The sequence below is a fragment of the Mustela lutreola genome, chromosome 3 (genome assembly GCF_030435805.1).
Source record: "Mustela lutreola isolate mMusLut2 chromosome 3, mMusLut2.pri, whole genome shotgun sequence".
In the NCBI taxonomy this organism is placed as follows: Eukaryota; Metazoa; Chordata; class Mammalia; order Carnivora; family Mustelidae; genus Mustela; species Mustela lutreola.
The window spans coordinates 173931543-173952451 of record NC_081292.1 but is presented as its reverse complement, the minus strand read 5'-3'; the positions used below and the strand labels follow the sequence as shown (position 1 = coordinate 173952451).

The 20909-nt window shown below is 41.3% G+C and overlaps 1 protein-coding gene across 1 annotated transcript in view; it reads right to left on the bottom strand.

Annotated features, from left to right (window-relative positions):
• PID1 (phosphotyrosine interaction domain containing 1) overlaps positions 1-20909 on the bottom strand; it is a 231426-nt gene that overhangs the window by 28182 nt on the left and 182335 nt on the right. The window lies entirely within an intron of this gene.

The following is a 20909-nucleotide window of genomic DNA, read 5'->3' as shown; positions in this document are numbered from 1 at the left end:
AGAACCTGATGACTTGTAAGAGTTCCGATTAGACAGAATCAATAACAGGAAGGATGCTTTGGTGGGGTGAATCAGATGATAAAAGTAGTATTTCTTTTAAGTAATTCCTATTCCCAACATGGGGCTTGAATTCATGACCCTGAGATCAAGAGTCAACTCTGAAATCAAGGGTCAACCCCAAGATCAAGAGTCATGTACTCTACTCACTGAGCCAGCCAAGTGGCCCAGTAAGAGCAGTATTTATGAAAGTTTAAGCTGGTGGAGGTGGCCAAAGTCAACAACAGTTTGACTTGCCACTCAAAAAGGAAATTGTACCTTGATGGAAAACTATGCATTCATTGTCTAGACTCTAGGGAGCAGCCCTCTGAATTATCGGTTCCTGGCTCTACGGGAGCCCGGCACAAATAAGTGATAGCAATGCAAAATAATTCGTATGTATGGATGTGCAAGTCTGTCTGTCCAGAAGCAGTTAGAGTGACTTCCCATCCCCCCAAACCTCCCTTATCTCCAAACAGGAAATAACAATGTTGCTTCCATGTATATAGTCATTTCAATATTCCTGATCTTATCAATGAACCTATCCTTCAGATTCTCTTTTGAATGGGCTCTAACATCTGCCTGCTTCCCTCTTTGACTGGTGAGTAAAATAAAATCCAAACACATGTTTGTTTTATGTCTACCTGAAAGTCAGGATTTCGCCTTATGCAGAAATTTCTTCTGAAGGATAAAGTCATAATGCAGGCCTGCATGCCTTGGCAGAGATGTTGGTGCTGATAGAAACGGGGAGAAGGGAAGAAACCAGAGTCTTTATAAAGATAATGTTGGGTGGGGCGCCTGGGTGGCTCAGTGGGTTAGGCCGCTGCCTTTGGCTCCGGTCACGATCTCCGGGTCCTAGTATCGAGCTCCGCATTGGGCTCTCTGCTCAGCAGGGAGCCTGCTTCCTTTCCTCTCTCTCTGCCTGCCTCTCTGCCTACTTGTGATCTCTGTCAAATAAATAAATAAAATCTAAAAAAAAAAAAAAAACAGATAATGTTGGGCAAGACATGGTGACTGAATGAGTCCCTTGAATAATTCCAAAGTCACCATCGTGGTCTTTTATGCTTCTCGTTCATGACTAGTGTTCAAATTTGCAAAATTTACAAATCTTCAATCAACTCAGAGAAAGGTGCCTGACTGGAGGAGAGAGGCAGAGAAGTTCAAGCAACTTAGCTTCCTGACGTGTGTTCCTTTTGAAACCCTTTCCTGCTCCTCACGCACAGGTGACCACCTAAGATTAATGCCAAATACCAGTCTCTACCTGTGACATCTCTCGGGTTCAACCTTTCCTAAGAAGGAAGAGGGTAATAAAGACAAGAGTAATTTAACATGTGTAAAAAGCTTTCCTTGTGTCCCACTAGCCACAGCTTAAGAGAGGGAATTTAAAAATAAGCACAGGAGGCGGTTGCCTGGATGGCTCAGTCGACTGAGTGTCCAGCTCTCAGGTCACAATTTCAGTGTTGTGTGAGATCAAGCCTCAGGACAGATTCTGTGCTCAGTGTGGAGCCTGTTTAAGATTCTCTCTCTCCCCCTCCGGCCCTGCCCCTGCTTTCCTACCCTCTCTTTAAAAAAAAACAAAAAAAAAAAACCAAAAAAAAAAAAAAAAAGAAAAAAGAAAAAGAAGAAGAAAATCTTGTCAGGAAAAAGATAAAAATGTAGAGTTGTCTCAGATACATCCATCCCTATTGGATTAATTTATATGCAGATAATAATTAGAAATTGACAGTAACTACAGAGCCTGGGTGGTTCAGTCAGTTGAACATCTGACTCTTGCTTTCGGCTCAGGTCATAATCTCAAGGTCACGAGATTGAGCCTTCCCACCTTAGGCTCCATTCTCAGTGGATAGTCGGCTTCCCATCTCTCCTCCTCTCTCTGCCCCTCTCCCTGCTTGTGCTCTTTCTCTTTTTCTAAAATAAATAAGTCTGTAAGAAGAAAAGAAATTGACAATGACTATGGTTGCTACTAATCATAGAATCGAACTAAAAGAAATCCACACATTGGTGTCTTTTAAGTTATCTGTATTCATAAGGCATTTTTTGGTTCCATACAAAAATATGTCATGTGAAAAGCTGAAGACAACATTATGCTCATATCTAAACGAACTTACCAATATATCTACCAATTTTGTTCTAAAAACCAGGATAGGGCCTAAGGATATAGACACAGCTATATCCTGGATTTGAACATTTACAGGCATACAGCCTGTTTTCAATAATGACAAGTCTTTTGTAGCACTTTAAGTTTTCAATGCATCTCCACAGAGGGCACTATCTCAACTCTGACCTTATGAGTAAGGCCCCCATTTCACCTACCAGCAAGCTGAGGCTGAGAGGTTGGATTGCTTGCCCAAGTGGACAGTGGTTGTTAAGAACTAGATTCAAGGGATGTTTGGGTGGCTTAGTCAGTTACATGGCTGCCTACGGCCCAGGTCGCAATCCCAGGGTCCTGGGTTCAAGCCCCCATTGGGCTCCTTGCTCAGTAGAGAGCCTACTTCTCCCTCTGCCTGCTTCTGCCTGTCGCTCCCCCTGCTTGTGTGCTTGATTTCTCTCTCTCTCTGACAAATAAAGGGTCTTCAAAAAAGAAGAAGAAGAACAGGGAGAATAAAAAGAATTGGATTCAAATCCTGAAGAATTTCAAATTCCAGTGAACTCCTAATGAACCAGACAGGGCAGGTTATTTTTGTACCATACACAGTCTGGTTATTTTGAGTGGCAAACCTCATAGAGTTCTTATTCTCAGATGAAATCTCCATGGCTGCTGTTAGAAATTCTTTTCAAAGCTCCTGGATCTAGATCAGCTACACAATGTTATGGAGGTATGAAAGCCACAGGGAAAGATTCCCTGGGGGAGGCTGATGGATTCATGGCCCCAACCAAGGGCCAAAGTCTCTGCCACATATGTCCACAGAATTGCCACACAAACAGCCACTGAGTTTCAGGATGACTTGTTATGCAACAATATGGTGGCCACAGAAATCAGATACATGCTCCCTTTTGTTAGGCAACTACCTATCTTTGACCTCGGAGCATATCTCTCTGAGAAGGAGTGATATGGATGATTACCTGATTTCTCTTTAGGAAACTGGACTCTGATATGCTAAATGGAGCACATTAACAAGGCCTCAGCAAGATAAAATGCAAACAAATCCCTTAAAAAATAAAAATTTAACCACAGCCCAGAATCTAATTAATTATTTTCACCTGATCTGCTTGTTTTTTCTTCCTTCCCTATACAACCAACAAGCAATCTGATAGTCAAAAGATGTTCACACAATTCTTGTTAAAATCAATTTCCAAAGTAATAAATGGCACCACCAGCATGATTAAAATAAATTCACATCAGTGTCCTTAGCGGTCCATCCTCAAATATACTCTAATATTAAAGACCTCTATTTCCCGAATGTTCATGAGCTGAATTGAAAAAGAGAAGTAGAATTGTCTGCTCCCTATAGCAGAAGAAGAGCTTTTCCTTCCTTTGCAGGAAGAAAATACGAAGTCATCTATTGAGTCAAAGGATTGCTGGCTTCATTCCACACGGTGTTTTTCCAAGACATTTTTTTTTCCACATGGAAAGTAATAACCACAACTTTAACGTAACAGGCAGAAATTACTACTTTTGCTGACCTCAAGATGTGCAGAATGCCTCTGTGGCAACACAGAAACAGACAAACAAAAACAAACCAGGAAAACACAAAAGTTAATAAAAACATGCATTTTTTTCATCTTTGGTTCTGTCTAGTGCTCCTTCCTCCTGCAAAACAACCCCTTTTATTTATTTATTTATTTTGCTTTATATAAATAAAGGTAAATATTACAAACCGAATAAAATATGAGGAAGAAAATATTTTATACCAAGATAGCTAAGGCTATCTATGAAAAAAAAAATCAGAATTTAGTAAGTAGATTAACTAAATACTGTATTAGAAGTATCACCAATGAATGAACCTGATTAAAATGATACTGCAGATTCTGTTAGTTGGTAGAACTGGTTAGCCTTAAGCCCTATGTTTGGGCCTTTGTTTCAATTTTCCAGAGAGAGGCTGAGAAGACATTTGGAAATTCACACATCGAGTAGTGCTCTTTTCAAAATTACCATTGCATAGAGAATGGTCACAGCTTTTTCCACCCACACTCCCTGAAGGCTGGACAGGAGTAGAAGATACTTAAAATCAGTATTCAGTATGCCTCAGAAATGGGACAAAGATATTTTGCTGACCTAAATGTTTACAAAAGAATTAAAAGACAATTAGATATGCAAAGCATTTCTTCCTCTGAGGCAGGATGCAATTAGTAAGGTCAATTACGCCTCCATGAATGGCTATGTGTACCCTTGGTAAAGAGTAACCAGAGTAAATACACGTCCCATGGGGCTTGTAAGGGCCACTTCTCGGCATGAACACCTGAACACTAGAAAACTGTTTCCCAATCCTACTCCTCATTACATCATCACAGGATGAATGCACAATAGACGATTGTTAAAAGTCTCCTTAGGACATCAATAAAAACACATCCAGCTTCTTTACGTTTGAAGTGTTCTATTTCTTTAATGGAAAATACCACATTCTGAAAACGAGAATAAGAGATGAGTTCACAGCAGAAACTCTCCAAGGGTCTTCTTTTGTTTGTTTGTTTGGCTTGGTTTCTGGTGATATCTATTTGTGTTTGGAGCAGAGAAGGCCCTGGTGGATGGCCACTGATTATAACTCAGTGAGTGCTAGTGTGGAGGAAAAGGTTCTCTTCTGGTTAAATGAATGTTCAAATTTATGACCTGGTTATACAGTGAAGATGCCCGTAGGATAGATGCTCCTTCTGACACATCCTCTGGAACTCTTTTGGTTGTTCTTTCAAGGGCAAAGCTTAGAATTAAACCAGCTACTCATCTTCATTCAACCGGAGTGTCACATACTTTCAAAGACTTGGTAAGCATGCAAGTCAAGAGATGTGCTTTTAATCACCTTCATTAAATTAACTAAATTGAGAGTCAGTTTAAAAAAAAAAAAAAAAAAAAGAGCTCCTTGAAGGCAGAGACTGAATTTGTTTTTTTCCTACCGTTGATTGTATCATGTCCTAAAGACACATTTGTCAACCATGAACTCTGCCTACAGAGAAAAAAGCTCCATGGCCACTGCTTCAAAAAATCCATGGAAAGTGTTGTAGCTAAAAAGAAAAAACAAGACGTGTGATAATGCTTCAAAAGGAGACACGTGTGAAATTAACCTGGAAGGGTAAGGACATGAGTGTCTTTCTTTAGTGTCAATATAATTTTTTAAATATAAATTTGACATTATTCCAGAAACTTTTAGCTCAAAACCAACAAAACAAAGCGAAGTTAGAAACAGGGCCATTCCTCTTCTTGAAGCTAAACCATGAATTTTCTATAGAATAAGATACAAAGAGAGAAATGAAAAATAGATCACAAACAAGATAGAATTGATGAAAATGCTGCATGTGTGTGTTTGGTTAGACTGGTTAGAGTTGTATTAGTAGTTTTTAAAGTAAAATGAAGACACTGAGACAGGACTGGTAAATTATGTCACACACAGTGGCTTGATTTCATATAATTAACACCAAAACATCTTGACCAATATGAAATAGCAGTATTTCTTAGCTCTCACACATGAGAATACATGAAACTATCATTTATTGAGTACCTACTATGTGCTAGGCATCAGGTCAGACATTTGCACATGTGATTACATGTGTAAATTTCAGGATTATTATTTAACAGAGGAGGAAATGGAGTCTCAGAATAATCAATTGATGTGCCCAGTTCCACAAATTAAGGGATATTGCCAGGGCTTGACCTGAAGCATTTCCTGAATCCAATTAGAGTGTGCTTGCCAATCATGCTAAAGTACTGAGGAACCAAACAAGAAATTAAAGTAAATGGTCTCAGCTAAGAAATTGACCACATGAGGGCCATGACGCCTTCACTTCACACGGGGATTCTAGCAACTATAATTGGATAAAGCAACTGCAAAATCTATTGAATGACATTTATCTCACCTTGTAAAATCCCCCCAGAGTGAAATTCCCTTCATTTAACAGACATTTACTGAGTAGGTACTATGTGCCAGGCATTTTTCCTAGGTGCTAGGGAGGTAACAGGGAGCATAGTCCCTAGTTCCATGGAGTTTCCAGTCCAGAGGATGATACAGAGATCTGAACATACCGTTATAATCAGTGTGTTAAGTGCTGTGTTAGATAGAGGAAACACTGAGTGCCACAGGGCTCAGAGGAGAGTCCCAAGCCCAAACTCGGGAAAACAGGAAGGCATCCCCCAAAAAGAGATTCAAAGCAGAGAGGTATCAGGAAATGAAAGGCATTGAGGGGTCATGCCCAGTCTGCAAAAGGAATTTGCATCTCTCCTGAACTCAGTGGGGCAGTCATTCATGAGTTTCAAACAGGCAAATAGAATTCATTGATCTTCTTATTTGAGAAGGATCCCTCTGACTGCCATGGGGTGAGTGGGCTGGGGATTCACAGCAGGCAGAGGCAAGGGAAGAAGCAACCAGAGCAGATGGAGTAGAAGAGAGAAGTGGTATGAATGTCCAAGGCAGGGGATGACAAGGTAGTGGGAAGGAAAATCAAGCTGATTCAAGACTGACTGGATGGAGGTTGGTGCATGGGTGGGCATTGGAGGAGGTATCCTCTAGGGCACTTACTGAGTTGGGCTGGGGCTATTGCCACTCAAAGAAAAAAGAACAACCTGGAAAAGGAAATGACGAATTAAACTTTGGATTAGCTGACTTTGTGTATCTACCAGGTAATCTGGAGGATGGGGGATGCTCTGAGCTGCATATCAATTATGCTTTTCAAGAAACCTTTTTGAATGGCAGTAAGCACTGAACTTTCTTTCAACTTCCTCAACACATGTGCAACTGCCTCAGGATTAATTCTTTAAATCTGTAAATCCTCTAATTTTTGACAGAGAAAAGTTGCGATGTCAGAGGAGGGGATTAAAAAAAGGCTTGCTTGTTTGGTGTTTTTGAAAAGCCAAACAGTAACCGCCTACGACCCTGAATGGCTTAAAATTATTTAAACTGTAGTCATTCTCTGAAGAGACCTTTCGAAAAGCTGCGGGACACGGTGATCATACTAAAATCTTCTACACTAACTTTTTACTTCTTGGAGTCGAAACGTAATTAAAGAGAAACAAAATTGTACTTTACTTGGATGCTGATTCCAAAAAGAGCCCATATAATAACGAAGCCTTTATAAAGCCAGCATAATGGAAAATGTGCAGGACTCACGGAAAGGTGTGGCAATTCCATGCAGTGAACAGATGGTGGTCATGAAAACGGTGAAATGTAACGAGTCTGCAGTAGCCTTTTAAGTGAGCCAGGTTCCAGAAAGCATAACCAGATGCCAATCACTGGCCCCAAACTGGTAGTTTACTTTTTACCTTAACAGCTTGCACAGATGAACAGTACATTCTCAAGGTGTTGGCAAAGAAAGACCTTGGCTGAGCAGGAAGTTTCTGGACTCTCAGAAACATTGCTTTTAATTTAAACTACTCATCCAAGGGACGACTAGGTGGTTCAGTCGGTTAAGCGTCTGCCTTCGGCTCAGGTTAAGATCCCAGGGTCCTGGAATCGAACCTCTCATCAGGCTCCAAGCTCAGTGGGGAGGACTGATTCTCATTCTCCCTCTGCTACTCCCACTACTTGTGCTCTCTCTCCTAATGTCTGTCAAATAAATAAATAAAATCTTTAAATAAACAAATACAATAATCTGCTCATCTGAGTACTGTGAAGGGAATACTTCTTTTGACTGCTAGCAAGATTCCAAGATTCTTGGGGCAGCTGGGTGGCTTAGTGGATTAAGCCTCTGCCTTCCGCTCAGGTCATGGTTTCAGAGTCCTGGGATCGAGCCCCACACTGGGCTCTCTGCTCAGTGGGGAGTCTGCTTCTCCCTCTTTCTCTCTGCCTACTTGTGATCTCTCTCTCTCTGTCAAATAAATAAAATCTTAAAAAAAAAAAAAAAAGATTCCAAGATTCTTGAGTTGCCTTCTGTTGACAAAAAAGTAAGTTCTAGTCTAGTCCTTAGGAAAAAGAAAAAAAAATCCTTTCTCCAAAACAGAGTTGATAGAACATCCATGATAAGCAATGTTGGCAATTGTTTTTCTCACTTTTGTGATCAATTCTTGCAAAAAGATTCTGGAGAAAGTAGAAATACGTGGCTTTGTTGTGTTTTGGAAGTCTCTGTTGTCAGAAGGACTATTAATGCCTTTTGTGTTACAATGTCTTAAATCCCTCCCCACTTTACACCCACATCCAAGTAAAGCACCAACACAAACACACATGCAATGCACACACAGACACACACGTGCATGGCAATTTTCAAATCAAAAGGATTAAAGCCATATGGAGTCTTTCCCAAGGTTTACTGAGGTCACAGTTTCCTCTTGAGAAAAGATTATTTTTCATTGTATGTCTTTTTATAGATTTACCAATGGGACTTTTGAGATTTTAAAAAAAGAAACAGCAAAAGTGAGAAAAATCAGAGAGCACTGTGGAAGGCATTCACCTGGCTGATAAATTCAGTAGACTGTGTTACCATGTTGACCACCTCCTACCTTCTCCCACCCTGTTTCCGATGGCCCTGCTCCAGCGGTCATGTGGATTCACCAGTGGCTGATGTAAGTAATTGGTCTGCTTGACAGTAAACTATGAATATAAGCACAGGCTCCAACTAAAATATTTTATGAATACAAAAACAGTATAATTTGTACTTTTTCATGTGACCTAAGAATTTACAAACAGCCTTACGAACTCACTCCACTGCTGTGGAAGGAAACCAGGCATTACAGAACTATGTTTTAAGACACACACACACACACACACACACACACACACTCACACACACACCCCAAAAGGAGGGGAAAAAAGAAAAGAAAACCAGAACTAGATTATCAAAATGAGCACAAAAGGAGCTGGTATAGAGTAGAATCCAAGATACTCTGCATTCATTCATTTACTGAATGCCTAATGCATGCCAGGCACTGTCTAGGTGTTGAAAGCACACAAATCAAACAGTCCCTACTTTCAAAGACCTCATGGTCTATCAAGCAGACAGGCCAATTCCAATTCGATTTGCCAAGTGTTATGTGACAGAGGAGAAATGTTTCAGTGGGACCAGAGAGGTCAAAGAACCTCCCTCAAAGACGGTAACACCTGGGCTGAAACCTGAGATATACACAGGAACTAGCCAAGGACTTAGAACAGTCACATCCTGAGAGCCATTCTTGTTTTTATATATAAAAATAGAGGTCTAAACCACTGGCAAAACAGCAGTGGCCTTAGTATCCTGGCTGATGTGGGAGGCACCATGGCTCCTTCACTAGGCCGAGTCCTTTCCATAAAGTGTGATGCCACATGGGCTGGATTTGAACATGTTCAGAATGTTCCACCCCTGATCCTCTGGCCCTTTAGAGACAGACATTTGAAAAAGAGCAAGTTTCTATTTTGGGGCTACATGACATGCGAACTCAAGCCTCCTTCTGAATATTAAACTCTAATCCCTTCTCCATGAAGTCATCCAATGGCTCCAGTTTCATCACGGCAAGCCAGTGGGAAAATTACTGTCCTCATCCTCGTGTGCCTTGCCTGACCCACCCACATTCAGCCCATGGACGCCCACACCGCACCTGTCTACAAGTTTTCTTCTAACTCCATAGGAACTGATTATAACTGAATTTTTAAATATGTACCATAATTATCTTTAAATAACTCTTTCTTTTTTCTCTTTCTTTAGTTTAAAGTCATTATAGGGATGATGGGCTTATACAAGACGTTCAAGAGATTTAATAGGATGTGTCAGGTCACGGGAGGAAAGTCAACTTCAGACTTGGTTCAGACTTGGGTGTTCTTCATTTGTGACACTGAGGCTACTGACTTCCTGCCACGGGAGCATGTGCAGTCCTGTCTGCTCCCATTGTCCTGCTCCAGATCCTCAGTGTCCCTCATGTGGAGGACGGCAGTTGTTTGCTAGCTCTCATGGGCCACGCTGCCTCCTTCCAACCCAACCCCCTTCCCAAATCCATCGTCCACGAAGTCACCCATGAAATGGCTCCTGCCCACAGGATGAAGTCTACTCTCTGTGGCCTGGAAGATAGGACCTTCCCTGACCCATCCATAACCTTCGCCATTCCTCTCCAATCTGTGGCCTCACACTGAGCTCTGTGACACTCTCACCCCTCACCTCCAACTCCACGCGTGCGCTGTACGGAGCATTTGTATGTCAAGGTCTGGGCCTCTTCAACTGTAAAGTCTTTTGCTGTGATGGCCACATTGTCATGTGTATTTGTAGAGCCCAGCTAAGTTCCCTGACCTTGAGAAGGGGCGTAACACTGGGGAGGACTATCAGGGAAGACATGAGCGTGACCTAGGGAGGTACAGTGTGTCAGAACACTATCTTCATGGTGTTAGGATCTAGACGGCTGCAGGGCTGGTCTCTAATGTTTTCAGTGTGAGGTTTGTCTCCATCCCCCCCTTTATTCATCAGCATGGCTTGCAGCAAACCCCAACACATTCCACAAAATTATACTGTCCACCTGTACTGAATGCAGCCACTTGTCTTTGACTCAAGATGACATCCTCTGGAAGGCAAGTATCCTTTACAAAAACTGTTAAGTAATTAAATAAGGATGATGTGGAGCTTCCTTTCTACTATGTTATTCTGTCAACTATAGGTATTTAGAGCAAATTTATTGTTTCTCTTTCCTTCATGGAGGAACTGAGCAACAGAGTTTTGTGACTTTGTTGAGATCAAAAGTGTGTCTGGGTCTGAACATGAGCTAGCCTCCATGACATCTGGTGCTGGAGGGGTGCTGGTGTGTTTCATGGACATGGGGACCTGCTCTAATGGAGGGATTATTGGCAGAGGATCAGCTGTGACCAATGGGGTCCATTTCTTCCTCACAACAACCCTGCAGGTGAAAATCAGTGTCTCCATTGTGTAGATGAAGAGAAAGAGACGCTCCCCTCAACAGGGGTTAAGTAACTTGCCCACAGAAGGGCCTGCTGCTTTCACTAAAGTCAAGTCTAGGATTTCAACCGAGGACAGACTGTCTGGTTCCAAAGTCTACACAGCCCACACCAGCACCTCCCTCTCAGAATGCCTAGAAACTCTGCCTGGAACTCCCCTCCTGCCTTCTGTCCTTTTCCTCTTCAAGGCAGAACATCTCTCACACTAACCATCTCCAGCTCCAGTCTTAAAATGTCTTTTAAATTTTAGTCTCTAAATAACCATAATCAAAATGTTTTCCCTTTCTTTAATGAGAAGACTTTAGATGAGAGGAGGTGGAAAGCAGAGTCAGGTAGGAAAACTACATATTCTTCTCCTATAGTCCGTCATTTTGAAAACAAAGGATTTCCAGGTAGGTTTATTAGAAAAAAAAAATAAATAAATAAGCAGCTGAATACATTTCAAAGATCTTCCTTCCAATAAGCTTAGGGTTTTAAGATCTCAACTCCAGATACAAAGGAAGAATGGCAGAAGTCATGCTTGATGTGATGTTGATGACAGTGAATGAGTCACAGTTCTAGAATTTACTCTCTATGAAGCTCCAGGCAGTGGAGAAAATAGTCCTGCCTTACTGTAGGGACCAGAGTTGATAAGCATAAAGCAGACGGAACCACATGGTATCTGGTGGCCATGTCTCCAAGGTATAATCTATGCATTTTAGACATAGTTTCATAGTTATTTAACAACTTAATGAACATTTACTGAGAAATGCCCAGGTGTGAAGGTCTGTAAGTGCAGTAAATGATGCAGAATTCTGTAAGATGTTAGCTTTGTATTCTTAGGGCTCACCATTCAGATGGTCAATCATAGATACATATAATCAGGTATAATTCCAGCGCCTATAATACAAACTACCATGGAAGTGCCAAGCCCTAAAATATCATTACTGTTTTATCAGTAAAATTACATATTCCTTTAAGTATGTAATTTAAAAAAAAAAATTCTCCTCCATTATTCCAATTGATTTTTCTGAAAGCATTTCACCCACAAGCACAAATCAATAATTTGACAAGAGAACTCAAGAGGAAAAAAAACAACAACAGAAGACAGAAAGCACTCATATCTAAATACTGGCATATTATTTCACTTTAAGAAACATTTGTCAGTTGCCTGCTAGGCACAGGACCAGTGTCTGCTTGGGAGAAAGGAGCCCTGTTCTCGTGCATGAGAATTGGCTCTAGACCACCATATTGTATACAGCTTCGGATGTGTGCTATAATCTCTTTTTTTAATATGTGAGGGCTGAAAAGAGGAAGACAAAGATTATTTCCTCAATTAAATGCTTTATAAAGACTGTATGGTAGGTTTATACGAAAGGAAAGGCAACGGAGCAGAGAGGTACTGAACCCACGCCGCCTGGATTCAAATCCCACCTTGGCCATTTACTACTTATGTGACATTGAAACTGTAATTTAATCTTTCTGGGTCTCTGTTTGTCCCTGAAAATAGGACATTACGGATCAAATGGCAGTTGTGGGAGTACAGGAAATAACCCACGTAAAGGCTTAATATAATACTTATTAGAAAGTAAGGACTTTATTGTTATCACTGTTACTTCCTTCTGACAATATTTAGAACAGGCAAATACATCTAAAATGCAGACAAGAAGCTCTGATAGTGAACTTTATATCCAGTATTATTGTGGCCACTCCATGGGATGAGGCTAGACCTCCACCCCAAATTTGTTCTGAATATTGAGACTGGTGACAACCCTCCCCCACACACATAGACCAAGAAGGTAAAAAATGTTTGTAGGGAGGGGAGGGCAGACATCAAAATGACAACTTGAGAGAGGAGGGAAAGGCAACTGGCTTGAGGTTTTCGTTATAGTTAGGGGCTGGGACAGGGTGAGGACCCCGAATGTGGGTGCCCACAGCACCAGAGGATGGAGCATCTGGGCTTTCTTATCAGCTTCCCCAGATGCAGGCGGGAGACCCATACACTGTAAGCAGTCAAACATCAAAAATTGGAGTCAGACTCTTCATTACAAGTGTGTACAAACCTTCCCAAACAATTTATATATGGCTCAGGGAGAGGATTTTGGCAGGCTGGTATGTGTTTCATATGTTGCAATGCTCAGAAATCCACATCTACATTTAGACATCCATTCCGCAAAGGGACGTCAACACATGTATTCATGTTTAATTTCCTTTGGTTCTTTAAAAAAAAAAAAAAAAAAACAAATAAACAAATAAAACAAATAAATATTACCAAAACTAAAGAAGAGTAGAAAATTATGTTCTTTCAATGCATTTTCACTATAATTTTTTTTTAAAAAGCAAAAAAAGAAAAGAAAACAACAAAAACAGTGAAAAACCTTGAAACAAGAGGCACCTCTGAGTTGCAGGATTTCATCCATGGGCTACCAGATGGACTATTTCTAAAGGGACCCCAGGGGAGAAGTTATAATTCCCACCTTCAACCGTCCATTCTAGCACTTTAGAATCCCCGAAGCTACACACCATGTTAGTGAGTATAACACACTGGACGCAAGTGAGGCTCGTTCTCATTGAGGTTCCGGTGTAGTTGTTGCCATTGCTTTTATGCAGTTACTGCTGAATATTTTCTGAGTTCTACATAAGCATCAGACCCTCTGTTGAGGATTTCACATTCACTATGTCATTTAATAACAACTCTGTGAGTGTCATTTAATAACAACTCTATGAAGTAGATACTATTATTATCCCATTTTACAGATGGGGAAAAATGGAGAACAGATGGAGTCCAGCTGGCCATAGCCATTCCCTCATATATACAGTGATGTTTTGTCTTGTTTTTTCAAACAGCTTTCTGCCGTGCATGGAACTATAGACATGCCAAACTACTGATATGATTAAATCCCCCAGGAGGAAATTATAATTCTGACTCAGAAATAATTTAGGTAGGAAAGAAGAGGCTATTGAGGAAGAGCCACAGTCAGAGAAAACTCTTCAGCATCTCCTAGTTTATAAGCATAGACAACTTTTTGAAACCATTGCCATCTATGGGCTGAAAGATGTTTATGGTGAATAAATTATGGCCCCAAGAATTCCCCATCTCATTTCTAAACACTATTTTTCGATGGATGAAAACATTTTTTACACAGTCCAGTAAAAAGTAATTTAATTTCTGTAACAGCCATAATATTGAAATTTTTCATGTGATATTCTCAATCTTGGATCATTCTTTACCAGTTCTGAACACCCATGGGATCATATACAAATCGACACAAATAATGATTATGTTCTCCTGTCAGCTGCATTTGCATTTTCTAAGGCATAATATGACTGAGTGCATCCGTCTAGCACTAGGCATGTCAAAAAATCAAATAGAGCAACTCACTATTTCATGATGAGCCAGGCATTCTTCTATACTTTTTAAAAGTTCACAAACAGTGGGGTGCCTGGGTGGTTCAGTGGGTTAAAGCCTCTGCCTTTGGCTCAAGTCATGATCCATCCCAGGGTCCTGGGATGGAGCCCTGCATCGGGCTCTCTGCTCAGCAGGGAGCCAGCTTCTTCCTCTCTCTCTCTGCCTGCCTCTCTGCCTGCTTATGATCTCTAATTGTCAAATGAATAAATAAAATCTTTTTTAAAAATTAAAAAAAAATAAAAGTTCACAAACAGTAATAGGATAAGAGATGATAATATATAATTGGAAACGGAATATCTAAAAATCCTTACAAGTTTAACTATTATAATTTTTTTAAAGATTTTATTTAATTATTTGACAGACAGAGATCTCAAGTAGGCAGAGAGGCAGGCAGAGAGAGAGGAGGAAGCAGGCTCCATGCTGAGCAGCAAGCCTGATGCTGGGCTCCATCCCAGGACCCTGGGATCATGACCTGAGCCGAAGGCAGAGGCTTTAACCCACTGAGTCACCCAGGCACCCCTAACTATTATAATTTTAATTGTCCAGATGTCTACTAACTTTATACGAAACTATAAATGTTTGCTCAAATCTAGTAATAGACTTTCAAGTTCATGGGCATTTTAGCTGTGGCTTTCTTCTAGAGTTGCCACATTAAAAACCTTTATGGATTTGGCAGTTTTGTTCCTGCTATTTTCAAGCCAATGGACTCCCCAAACTTGATGTTGGCTCTGCAGCTACTGTGAACACAGAGACAGGACTTTCATCAGGTGGGAAGGATCCTAACTGGGTGCAAAAAGATCTTTGGGGAAAATAAGGAGCTTCTAAAAGGTATCAGAGAGCTTGCAAAATTGGAATCTAAGCTTCAAAGACCTCTCTATTACACCAGTGCTGTAATACAGACAGCACTACTCTGCAAGGGGCTTACACTGAATTGCAGGACCTAAAATGGTGTTATCTTCACAAATTGGGTAATTGCTGCCATCTTTAAGCTGGCATTTGACCAAATAACTATAGGCAGCTTAAAAGACAATTTATTGCAAAAAGTAAGCTTTATCTGAAAATGGGAGGATTAGGTTGGGGCTTCATGCCTTGCCCTGTTTTGTATTGCTGGAGGTTGAAATAAACATGTCTTCTGACAAGACCAATAGTCTCCTGTCTTTAATGGAGCCAATGCCATCCCCTTATGTTAGAGACCTTGCCCTGGACTACCTTATAAATATTCACTAGGAAGTCTAGACATCACGGAGTGCAAGAAAACTGAAATCACCTCTTAGAGAAATCAACAAACACTACAGCAGATCCAAATGAGCCTCTGTCTACTGGATTTCAGCAAAATTGAAGTCAGCATAACTTGCCCTAAGTTGGTGAATATATGTATCATTTAAGGCAATTTTGGAGGAAGCCAGAATGTTTGGGTTCGTAAACACTCTGGCTATTAGAAATACAGCTGAAAGAAAATAAGTTTATATCAAACCTTAATTTCTTATTTTAGAAGCTAGAAAAATGATCCAGGGAAATCAGAGCATGTAAGTCCATATAAACAGTATCATTTGCACACGATTAAGAAAATATGCATTCTCTTTCATGGGGCTCTATCATCTCCCTGCAGCATCCAAATTAAATGTGCTGTTGTTACAATATCTCTGAAATAGAAATCATTAAAACATAAATCAGTCGTTACAAACAAATAAACTAAAATTTACATTTAGGTCTTGCGGGGCTTATAAATGGTAACTCTGATAGTAAAACCTGTTTATGGAAACAGTACAAGAAGTTTCATCAATGCTACAGCCTGCTCAGTTAATGATGTGGAAGATATTTGATTTCTATCAACAGCTTCTCACTCGTCTAGGTTTTCTGGGACATGGACGCATCCCTGAAAATCGGAGCAAATCACAGCTCAGAAGATAATTTGGAAGAAAAACAGTAACAAAAGAAGGGTGAGAGCAGCAACAGAGGGAATTTAAATTGGAGACAAGTGGAAAATGGGGGAAAGAGAGGAAGGAGGGGAGGCAGAGAGGGTGAGAAGCAAGCACTACAGCAGGACCAAGCAGGAGGGCTTTTTCCAGTATCTTTGCAACAGTATTATTTCGTAGCAAAACTGGTGCACGTTTGTACAGAGAACTAGTGAATTTAGGAGATAATAATTTCCTGCATTAAATGCAATCTCAGAGGGCGCCTAGGTGGCCAGTCGGTTAAGCGTCTCACTCTTGATTTCAGCTCAGGTCATGACCTCAGGGTCCTGAGATGGAGCTCCCACACTGGGCTCTGTGCTCAGCAGGGAGTCTGCATAAGATCATCTCATCCCTGTCCCCCTGCCATGCCCCCTGTTCAATCTCTCTCTCAAAAACATTAATTAACTTAAAAATTATTTAAATAGAATTTTTAAAAAATAAAAATAAATACAATCTCATGATTCTTCATAATTCTCCAATGAAGAGGGACTCGAAAGAACCCAAGCATCAGAAGGCATTTACCTCTTTTTAATTAATTAGGGTAGAAGTGGCTGGATTACCCCAGTCTAAAACATGTCAAGGATATCAAATAGCTTTCGGAAATACAATTGTGATGATAAACGATGTAAATGAATTATGAAACAAAAAACAATCAACAACTCTGTTTTCTATAAATGACCAACAGTCTGTAAATGGATGGCAACATACACACAGAGATTTCAAGGTGATCTGAGCTTGCTGTGGAGGAAATCTAAGAAAAAAACAGGCACAGGGCGCCTGGGTGGCTCAGTGGGTTAAGCCGCTGCCTTCGGCTCAGATCATGATCTCAGGGTCCTGGGATCGAGTCCCTCGTTGTGCTCTCTGCTCAGCAGGGAGTCTGCTTCCATCTCTCTCTCTCTCTCTGCCTACCTCTCCATCTACTTGTGATCTCTCTCTATCAAATAAATAAAATCTTAAAAAAAAAAAAACTGTTATATTAAAAAAAAAAAAAAACAGGCACTAAACTTTGTTCAATGACTATGTGTTCTTTTTTAATTTTTTCCATCCGTGCACTAAAAGTGCAGAATTTGTGATTATGTAATACACACACTAGGAGATTTTATCTTTAGTATTCTAGTAAAACAGACTACATAACGTGTAGTCTCTTTCCTGTTTTTCACAAAGGCCAGGCCCATCTGTCACGCCTACCATGTGTCCATGAACATAGAAGGATTGCTTTTAAAGGAAAAGATATCCATTAATTTTTAAATGAACTCTGAAGTATAACCATAATGAAACCCTAAAAAGTGACTTGAATCACATCTGTAACCAAGATAGCCATGTGTGTTGAGAAATGTACATACACAACTCTAGGAAAATACATTCATGAATTCCTCAAGGTGTTACTCCTGAATAACTCGACACAGTCTACCGTGCTGAGTGCCACCAGTTACCCGAAGAGCTTAGACCTTGTCCTTGAAGGTCTAGGACCAATTCAGACAGCATGCTAGGAGCTGCAGAAGCAAAATAGATAGGGACCCAGCCAAAACTCCTTATTTCTGTGACATAATATGAAATGTGCTGATATGGAGTCTGTTTTTCCAGGGAGGTAGAACTAGAAAAACCCATCTTATTGGCTAATTACCAGGTTAAATGCACATTCACATCATGTCAAAATGACTTTTTTATTCATATTCCCCCATTTTTTAAAATTATTTATTTATTTATTTACTTACTTACTTATTACTTTTACAAAGAGAAGAATACCACTTTGCTGAAAATAATGAGGAAAATGCTGAGGTGAGTAAGAGTAGTTTAAATAAAAATGCTTTCATACCATCACTAAACAAAAGTCCTGTTATGTTTCCAATGCAGAACTGTTTATAATACCAAGTGCTTGTGGGAGCAGCAGTTTAAAATATAAAGAGACAAAATAAATTGAAAATTACAAAAAGGAGTTTATGTAAAGGACCTACTTCTGGTCGTTGTTGCTGTTGTGGTTTCCAAGTTATCATAAATCAGAAGTCGAAGCACGTTTATAAGTCAAAGCCCACGGTGAGTGTGAGCCTAAGTGAGGAGCTACAGAGGACGGGCTCTGGAATTCTCCTTTAGCCTCAGCAAAGTCTCTTGGGGACATTTCGTATTTGTCATGACTGCTATAAGGCTTGTTTCACTCAAAATAGTTATTCATTATCTCTATTTTCCCGATTTCACAAGATTTTCCAAGGATGGAGCATGTGTTTTACTATATGTATTTTACTACATATACATAAAACGGTTTTTCAACTTGCCAAGAATATATCCTCTGAGGAGCAAAAGATACAAGAGCTCTAAAGAGGTTTCGTAAAAGTACCTCCTGTGAAGCGCTTTCCTCCTGCTTCGATCGTATCAGTCATTTTCTCTACTCTGCTTCCAGCTTCGTTTTTATCACTGGTTCCCCAACTTCCTCCACGCAAGTGCCCATGATACTCAAGTCATGTGGCAGGCAATGGGGTAGTAGAGAGTTTCTTAGGGATTTTCAGCTTCTCAGTTTGTTCCGCTTAAGAGAGAAATAGTGGCATGGAAAGAAAGAAGAGAAGACAATCTTTCCTTTCTGTGTTCTTTCAAGAAGTAGTAAATCTGGAAGTTGAAAGAACAGACCCTAGGCCAAGTGACTAAAATCGATCAAGTGTTTATGGTTTCCCCAGGGGACTGTGGAGGAAGAGAAGAGGGTTTTGAAGCAGACACTGCATCAGATATTCCAGAGCAGGGCAGCGTGGCTGAAGCTACAGGAGGCACAGAGGAAGGAGATGGATAAGGAGCAGTGGGCATGGAAGCTGTGAGTCAGGGTCCAGCAGGATTCTCCGTCTCCAGAGGGAGTGAGGGAGCTCAGCCCCGGGCAGATGGGCAACCCTAAACAAGGGTTGGGGCGGAGGCGGTTAGTAGTGAGGCAGGACCAGTTTCCACCAGCCATGACCACTCTTCCCTGCACTCCCTGCCGCCCTCCTCCAGGGCCACCAAAGAGCCCAGAAGCAGGCAGCCAGCTGCCAGGCCAGCATTCAGGCACACGGTCCTCTTCCCGTGCTCATGCGAAAGAACCAAGGAAGAAGGATAAACTATTAATCTCATCACACGTTACTTCCCGAAAAGCCTTTCATGGCCACTCAGGGCCTACTGTGCAAAACTCAAGGCATTTGAGGCTTCCTGTAATCTGGCTTCAGCCTACCCTTGCAGCCTTATTTTTGCAACGGGCTCTCAGGTTCTAATAAATTGAGCCCATTGGCCTTGATGGCACATCCCCTTACATACATCTATGCTTGCACACATCTGTGTTCCGGGCCCAGAATGGCTCTCCCATCCCCCATTCTGTGGCAATGACTCACTCTACGAATGCCCCCTCATCCCAAGATACTGTCCAAATGTCACCTCCTCCAAGTTACCTACCCAGTCTTCCCCTAGCCCACCAGGTGGAATAGGGTGCTTCGACCTCTGTGCTCACACCTCACGCACACCTCACTTAGAGCTCTCGTCATGGAACAAGGGAGCCCACGTCTTTCTCCAGGAACTCAGGATCTTCTCAAGGCCAGACGTCGCATCCTGTTCGCCTCTCATCTTTCAGCCATTGGCAGAGTGTGGGACCACAGTAGGGACTCCATACATATTTATTAAATGATCTCTTAATAGGTGTGTTCAAGTCAGTTTAGCCAATGCTGAGCACTTAGGCATGGCGGGCTGATACAAACCCCCAGGTGACAAAGGGAGGTAAGGCACAGTGACTGTGTTTCAGAAGCTTGGGATCTCACAGGGAAGAGCAAACAATTACAATGCAACATACGATGTACGCTCCTAAGATAGAGAATAGATTCAGAGGCAGTACGAGAGAAAACACTGAGAGATAAGCTGGTTGTAGTCGAGGTGTTAATCTAGGAAACAGCAAGAACTAGAGCTGGCCAGAAGTCTTGGGGATGATTTAGCAGCCGACGACGAGCCACTGACAAGCTGGGGAGAGCAACGGCGTCTTGATGCACATGGTATTTTAGGAAGGACCTCTTGGCAGCAGCAGGATGAAATCACGGCAGCAGGGAGAAGGTGCCATATGGGGTCCCCTAAGCTTCCTGGCCCTGAATTACAAAACAAGACTTCTAGTTTATAAAGCCACTTCAGTTCCTGCCCTGAAAGGTGTTTATTTCATCCAGGGAAGGCAAGGCGCGCATGCTGCGTCAAGTTAAATGCCGGACAGACGACAGGTGGCGGGATGGTCTATGCAGAGAATGACGGCTGTCGCGACGGACAGGGCAATGCAGCCAAAAGCAGAAGCGCTTGCAACTAGCTCAGGAGAAATACCACAGAATTCTCAAGGCCAGGAGAGTTTACGGAGACCGCAGCGCACATGGATACAGGGACACACTTTCCTACTAGGACTCATCTAGTGGGAATCTCAACGGTAATTAATCAAATGAGGGAAAACTCAAAATTGTTAGTGTAATCCACATGAACATGGGGGCATGCAGCCTTGGTATTCTCTGAGAGATCCCACAATGATATTTCCAAGTTCAGAGCTGCTACAGAGTCAAGACCAGGGGT